Below are 8,165 nucleotides of genomic sequence, written 5' to 3' on the forward strand. Positions count from 1 at the left end.
CCCCAATCTGTGCATAAAATTTTTACGTTTGTGTTAAAGTGATTTTCTTTATCATTTTGTGTAGATTGATAAAGTGATATGTGGTTTCTGATTCTTGCTCAAGGGGAATGCACCAACAAAACCTTGAATGAGAATCAATAAAAGTAATGTAATAACAATATTCTTCTATTGAAGGATGGGGAAAAGGACCCTATATGTCAGAATACAACAGTTCACACAAATTATATTGCGTATAACACTTAGAAAATGGTAATCTATGGCTTTTATTTTGTTAAAAATCAATACATGAATATGGCACCAGCTTAGAGATAACTTTCTTGTACGGATGTTGCAACAAGTGGTGCCATATTTTTTGTGTGGTGACTGTTGTGAGAGCTATGATTGGGTAAAAGCCTTGATCAATAGTTCCATAATGAAGAATTTTTTTAGTTTTCAAATCCTGAATATAAAAGTGGTTAGCACAAAAAAAAAGACAATTATTATCTTGAGTAAGTTTATTAGCAGGAATTAAATTATGAGAATGGTGGGGTGCTCAAAATAGAGGGGAGAGGATGAGCTTACGGTGAGGTGTTGGAAGTAAACCACTTCCAACATTTATAATTTCAGTGCTCTAGCCATTACCTTTTGCCACCTAGTCTGAACCAGTGTATTGAGTGGGATGTTGTAAATTTTTGAGATGTGGGGTAGAATGAGCAATTGCCCCTATATATAATACCGATTTGTGTGGTTGAGATTACAGATGACTGATAAGATCAGTTGGTGTGGGATTGGCCTTGTATTGAAGATTGGTTCTATGCCAACAGGTGTTGGCAGAATGTCCCCATTTATTACAGATCTTACATATTAATGATTATTTTGGTTTTGCCTGAGTGATGTTTGGATTCTTTGACTGGCTAGTGAAATTCTTGCAAAGATTTTTGTTATGCTGAAATCCACTCTTGTTCTTATATGATAGCAAAGCAGTATGTTGCATATTCTTCGTTGATTCATTAGCTAAAATACGCACTTCACATTGTAGAAGAGCTTAAAAGTCTTCAAGAGTTAAAGGAAGCAATTTAGTATGAATCGCAGCTTTAAATCCTTGATAAGATGAAGGAAGCCCATTTAACGTGTAGAGGATAATGTCCTCATTGTCGAGTTTGGAGCAGGCTGCGGCAATATGATCGACTAAATTCTTGATAGTTATAAGATATTGATTCATAGTATTGGTCCCCATAGTTATGTTGTGCAATTCGTTCTTGAGTTGAATTACGCGAGACTATTGGTAGCTTGAAATTGTTTGGCAAGGCTGTTCCAAATTTCAGTCATCGTGGGGGAAGGATTGAAGAAGAAATAATAGAGAATATTGCTGCAACTAGCTTTCGATTGACAAGATGTCAAATATGGTAATATTGATTCTCAATGGGATTTCCTAAGTCAACTTCGATGAATCTTGCTGTGCGGGGGTGGATGTTGTTGCCTAAAACAAAGTCAAATCCGTCAGCAGTAAGTAACTTGGAGATTTGAATCTTCCATACCAAGTAAATTTCTTGAGTAAGAGGGTTGGTAGCCACGTTCTTGATATGTGAGATCAGAAATTGTAGGGAGTTTGGTATGTTTATTTCCCTTATCTTTTCAAGAGAAGAACTGATTTGTGAAGCGCTTTGCATTGATGTCGACATGTTGGATTCGAGAGAAAAAAGAGGAAGAAGAGAAAGAGAAAAGCAGAAGATGAACTTGAAGCCTCAAAAAGATTCGAGTACAGACTTTACTACATTATATTTAATTCAATTACATTACCCTAGTACGGGAAGAAGAGTTACATTTATAAACATTTGTTGTGGCAGCTTAAAATCATCCGAAAGGATAAATAAGTCATTTTACATTTAATATGCACTTTATATTAACTAATATAAGGTCCAACTTTCCCTTGCACAGACCCTGGCATCAGCGAGGGGAACCAGAAGAAGCAGAGACGCGACTGGGCAAGACGAGAGCAAGTTGCTGTTTAATCCAGTGCAGTAGGAAGTGAGAAAAACCTTCCGAAAGTGCTGGAAAAAATTCCTAGTCTATCAAAGATATTATCCGGAAAACTTTTCCCAATAAATATTTAGTATGCGCAGAACATTTAGATATGTAAATACATAAGTATATGGTATTTATGCATATAAATGCCCCTTACAATTAATCGCACTCATTATAGCTGAATTTGGCACCATCAAAGTGGCAATTATGGCAAGGATTCGAATCCGAAAACCACACATTTCCAAAGCAGTTTAATGAAAAGAATTTAATGCATCCAACCATTTCTAACAGCTCTTACGCACCTTTAATTTAATTCAGAGGAAAATTAAAATAAGTAACGCGGGTCCGGGTATCGGGCCCAAACCCGGTCCCGCACAGAGGAAAATTAAAATAAGTAACACGGGTCCGGGTATCGGGCCCAAACCCGGTCCCGCACCGACCCGACAAGACGTCAACGCAAACGCTGACTGACAGCTCCATCACCACCTGATGGTGATCAGACGATGCGTGTCCTCAGCGTTCCAGTGCCGCGCAGTGAGAGAGTGAGGGCCGTGCCTGCGCCCATGTCGGAGCAGCAACCGGCAACCGTCATCTGCGCGAATGCACCGCGAGTGGTAGAGTACTACGGGGGATCGCGGGGCAGAGTAAATACAGTTTAAGATCTGCATGATCGCCTTAATTTAATTATGTTTGTTTTAATGAGATTATTAGGTTTTAATGAACTTGTGCGAAGCTGTTAAGCTAAGTTTATCGGGTGATTTCATTTCGAATTTCGTGCCTGTTTAAAATTAGTAATTGACTGTATGTTCCATGATCATTTCGGATGTCAGAGTTTAGCAGTGCGAAGGTAGGGGTTTGTTATTATCATTTTATGGCCTTATATTTTAATTTAAAAAATATTAAGAAATATTTTTGATCCATAAACTCTATTTGGCTTTTGTCATTGAGCGCTTAAATAATATATTCTTAGTTAGACTTTTATGATATAGGTGGAACCTTTAGGCTGATTCGAGGGGCGTGATTATATATTCAACTACTTTTGGAAATATTTGGGTGATGACTGATTAAAGGTTCAAATGGATTTCAAATTTGACAAGCTTAAAATCAAATTGAGCGTCTTGGTGATACGTATGCAACAAGTATAAGATCATTCAATTATGACATCATTAAAGCACTTAAATTCCCTAAATTATCATCAAAACAGGGGAATCTTTTTGGACATTTGATGGAGTAGTTTGAATTCCTGTCTTATTTATAGAGGGTTTAACTGCCAGAATCGTTAAATAGAGCATCACTCATTTCACGAAAGTACCGAGAGAGATATTTAGAAAGGAGGAGTGAAATTTAAGAGTCATTCTGGATTTGAAGATCCAGCAATAAATTCTGCCCTCCGTAATTATCGACCAACACTTGTAGGCCATCATTGACTTCCGACTGTTGCCCCCACTCACTATTATCGGTCATCCCTATGGTATAGTGAAGCACCTTGAATGTACTGCAACGATACGCCCTAAATATGATGTTATGACTATCCCAAATATGTTGTAACAACGCACCCTAATATGGTGCAATAACGTACCTCAGATATGGTGTAATGATGCACCCTGAATGAAGTGAAATAACATATCCTTAAAATGTAAAATGAATAATGTTGTATCAAGGATTTGGTGATAACGTCTTGTAAAAACTGCTTACAACTACCTTATGTAGAATACAACAGAATTATTTAGACTATTGAATTTCTCTTCTTAAGTTGTATATCGACGGCTGATGTCTCAATAGAAACCACCTACCATTGTAGCACAAACTATAGCCTTTGCAGCCAACTGATTCTATTTTAGCTCTCCACCGTGGCCTACATCTCTCTGCTTACATAGCTTTCAACTAAGGTCTTGATGGCTAATTGACGTTATTGTAACACTATGACCTACGTGGTTAATTACTCCTGCATTTTCCATCTACAATCTTTGTGGCCAAGTAATGCTACTTCAGCTCTCAACAATGACATACATGACCAACTACGGTTTACGTGGCTAATTTAAACTACAGATTTCAACTACGATCCCCATGATCAATCCACACTATTATAGCTCTCTGTTATGGCGTATATGACCAACTATGACCTACATTTTTAATTGCTGCAACTATTTTCAAATATGACATTTATGGCTAACTAATGTCATTATAGTTTCCTACTACCACCTATAATTCTAAATATTGTCATTAACCCTCCACTTTGACTTTTTGGAACAACTGAGGCGCTTATCGCCACCCATTGTGCCTTATGTAGCTAGTTTCTACTGTAGCTCCTCACTACGATCTACATGGTCAACTGTTGTCATTATAGCCATCCACTTTACCCTCTATGACCAACTAACACTTTTGATGCTATCAATTATGACTAATGTGGCCAATTACTAAATTTCAACTACGACATCTACGACAATCTGACTATTATAGTCACAATCTACATCATTTATTGCAAATTATATTCTCCGTAAGAATTAACTACAACATTTGCAGTTGTTATTGCTACTATACCCAAGAATTACAACCTAGTTGTAGCTATTGCTATACAACTATGACTATCAACTTTGTAACTTCATCTTCCCTAATTCAAGAGAAAAGTAAAATATATACCTAAAATCACATAGTAAACAACTTCAACTAGGCTAAACCTCACGGTTTTTTCTCTTTTGATGGTTTTGCACATAAAAATTCATGGTGTCTTATTCTTTTTTTTGTTCATTATATGTGTGTGTGTTGGATCTCTGTACAGTACTAGACATTAATTTATTACTGTACTGCCATATATCTTTAGACACACAAAAATAAATTTTTTTTTTCAAATAAGTAAAATTTAATGATATCATCTCAAACTGATGTGTGTTGTAAGGACCATGATGGCTGAGTAATCAACAATCATCTCTGCATTGCACGAAAACCCAACATATGCTCAGGTAATTAAAAAGAAGTATGCATGAGGAGAAACCTTAAGTTGCTAAAATCAAAGTTCTAAATGACTTTTATTGAAGTTTGAACATTTTTTTCTTTAAAAAATTACCTTAAGATTCATGACGGATGAAAATATATTGATTTGGCTTATCAATCTCTTTTTTTTCTTTGTTTTTTTACTTTTATTTCATTAATTTATGTTAGTATTTAATGTTGCTATTAAAAAACAATATAATTTTATTAAACAACAGTTGAATAACTACAATTTGGCTATTAAGTGATAGCACCTATTTATTAAAAAATGTCTTCACGATTATCATCATCAAATGTTTTCATGCACTAATCCGATTTTGTGTAAGAAGGGGAGGGTCGACATTTGCATGCCTTAGATCATTTTGTGTGGACTATCACTCAATTTACGTTTTTACATATCTAACATCTAAATTTGAATTTTTACATACGTACCATGTTATTTATGCATGAAGATACGTTATTCATTCTTAAAATTTTAAAAAGTAATGAAAAATTGTGGTGCTGAAAATATAAATTCATAAAACTTGGGTGGGATGTACGTAAATTCCCAAAAAAAAATTATAATTAAAATTTTAAGTATCTAAAAACCAGAACAATATATGTTTAGAGTTATACCACTTGTTACCGTATATATATAAAACAAAATGATCGACAAAGAAGCGAAAAACAGAACGAAAAAATTCACATCAGAAAAAAACAACACAGCGGAACACACAAATTTACGTGGTTCGGCAAATTGTCTACATCCACGGAGTCGCAGAGGATTATACTACTTGAGGAATTTACACTAGTCGATCGTTTCGACTTATATGAGGAATCTCTCACTTCACTGCTCTCTCTTCTTCTCTCTCTTTTCTTCTCTCTGGTTTTGACTTATATGAGGAATCTCTCACTTCGCTGCTCTCTCTTCTTCTCTCTCTTTTCTTCTCTCACTACACCGAGATAAACCGAAGAAGATAAACTTACAAAAGAATTAAAACAAATTTCTCTTCTGTCACAAGTCACCAAAAAGAAGCCAAGAGAGAACAATATTATTCTTTTTTCTTTTTTCTTCCTTCATCGCAAGTAACTACACCTTCCTCTGTCCCAAGGAAGTCCGAAGAAGAACACAAAAATGTGACTTGGGAAAAAAACTAAAGGAGAGCCGCTGCGATGCCTTTTATCGCGAACAGCGTCACTTGGAAAAAAAACTAAAGGAGAGCCGCTACGAAGCCTTTTATCGCGAACAGGAAGGGAGACGTCGCGAATATTGGCGACAGAGCGGGAGACACGACTCTTCGCGAAGCTGAGGGAGGCGCAACGATCGGGAGAAGCAAGGGCTTCGCTTCGGCGGGGTGAATATTGGCGATAGAGCGGGAGACACGATTCTTCGCGAAGCTGAGGGAGGCGCGACGATCGGGAGAAGCAAGGGCTTCGCTTCGGCGGGTGTGGGAGCTGTTCGCGGGTTTAATCGGGCTCCAGCTAACAAGATACTGTGTACTTTATGTAATTTTTCCAAAATATTAACATAAAATCTTAATTCTCCATGGTCTTCTCCAAATTGAATAAACACCATTTTTTTATTAGTAATATGTTATTATTTTCGTGGATGGCGTACTCCTGAGGTTCAGTGAACACTGCAGCCGTCCATGCCTGGTGAAGAGTACCTCGGTGACGATCTTTAGGAACGATGTATTGGAGGACGTGGGCTGGAACAATTCTGCACAGGAACCAGAAGCAGCCATGTTTATACGAGTATATTTATTATGATTTGATTTTAAAATCTGATAAATATTACATGTTTATTTTATTTTATGTTTTTTGGATTTTTTTTTTAATTTTAAGAGTTAATTTTATGCTCCATTTAATCATCATTTTTAATAGTTTTGATTTGGTAATTGCTTATACAAGTGGGCTATTTAGAACCATATTTTGTTATTTTATGAACTATTTTTCACCAGTATATTATAAATATATTTTTCTATTTATTAACTATTTTTCTATGATTCTTGGAGTCTTATGTTTCAATGTATAAATAGTTTTAAATAAAATTTATAGTTAATTAATATAACAACTTGGATAATTACCTTTAATTTTTTTATACATTATAATAGAAAAATATATTTTTCTATTAATATCATCGCCCGTATTATAATATCATGTTTTCCCCATTTGCATTTGCCAGAAATGTTTTAGAGAGAGGTAGGGAGAAAAAAAAACTTTTAGAAAGAGAGTTTAATCGGAGGTCGCAGATTTGATTTCCAATTAGATAAGTTATCCATCTCTAGGTAGGCTACATAGAGAGAGAAAAAATAAAACTTTTAGAGAGAGAGTTTAATCGGAGGTCGCAGATTTGATTTCGTTCTTCGGACCAATTAGATAAGTTATCCATCTCTAGGTAGGCTACTATCATCTACTTCATATTTTAATTTTGACATTTTTTCGTAAATCTTTGATATTTTATTTGACAAAATTTCATAGTACAATGAGAGTTATTCTATCAGATTCAATGACTCAGTTTGTTGCTTGTTTGACGGCTTAATTGATAGCTGATGCTCAAAGCAGATTGTCTACTTCGAGAGTAGAGGAAAAAGATAGACATTTGCAAATATGCTTGCGACTGAAGCCCCCTCGTTTCGAGGGATCAATGGAACCTCAAGTAGCTGAGATTTGACTATTGAAATAAAAGAAGGTCCCTTGATCAAAGAATTGTAAGGCACCCCTTGCAGTGTTTTTACTTGATGATGAAAATGAGCGTTGGTGACTACGCCACCAGAGGGAGAAGTTTCAAGGTCAGATGAATATTTAGATTATTTGAGAACAATTTATTGCTACTTTTAGAAATTGGTTTGTATCTTCGACGACCAAACAATAAAAGTAGTTCTTTTTGAGATTGGTTCAAGGGAACAAGACATTATACAATGTGAGGCTAATTTTACTGCATTAGTGAGATATGCTCCACAATTTGTCAGTAATCCAAAAGAGAAGTGTTATAGATTTTTTAAGGATACTTAGAGATAATTGGAGACACTCACATGTTCCATTCAAAACTAAAAATTTCTCTAAGTTAGTGGAGAAGCAATCTTGATAGAAAATGATCTGATGTCTATTCATCAGCATATCAATGTGAGCCTAAAATAATTTTGAGGGGACCCTTCTATAATAGTGGCAGAGGGAAGAAGAGATGATTTGTG

Source organism: Phalaenopsis equestris, unplaced genomic scaffold, assembly GCF_001263595.1.
Source record: "Phalaenopsis equestris unplaced genomic scaffold, ASM126359v1 Scaffold000420, whole genome shotgun sequence".
Taxonomy (NCBI): domain Eukaryota; kingdom Viridiplantae; phylum Streptophyta; class Magnoliopsida; order Asparagales; family Orchidaceae; genus Phalaenopsis; species Phalaenopsis equestris.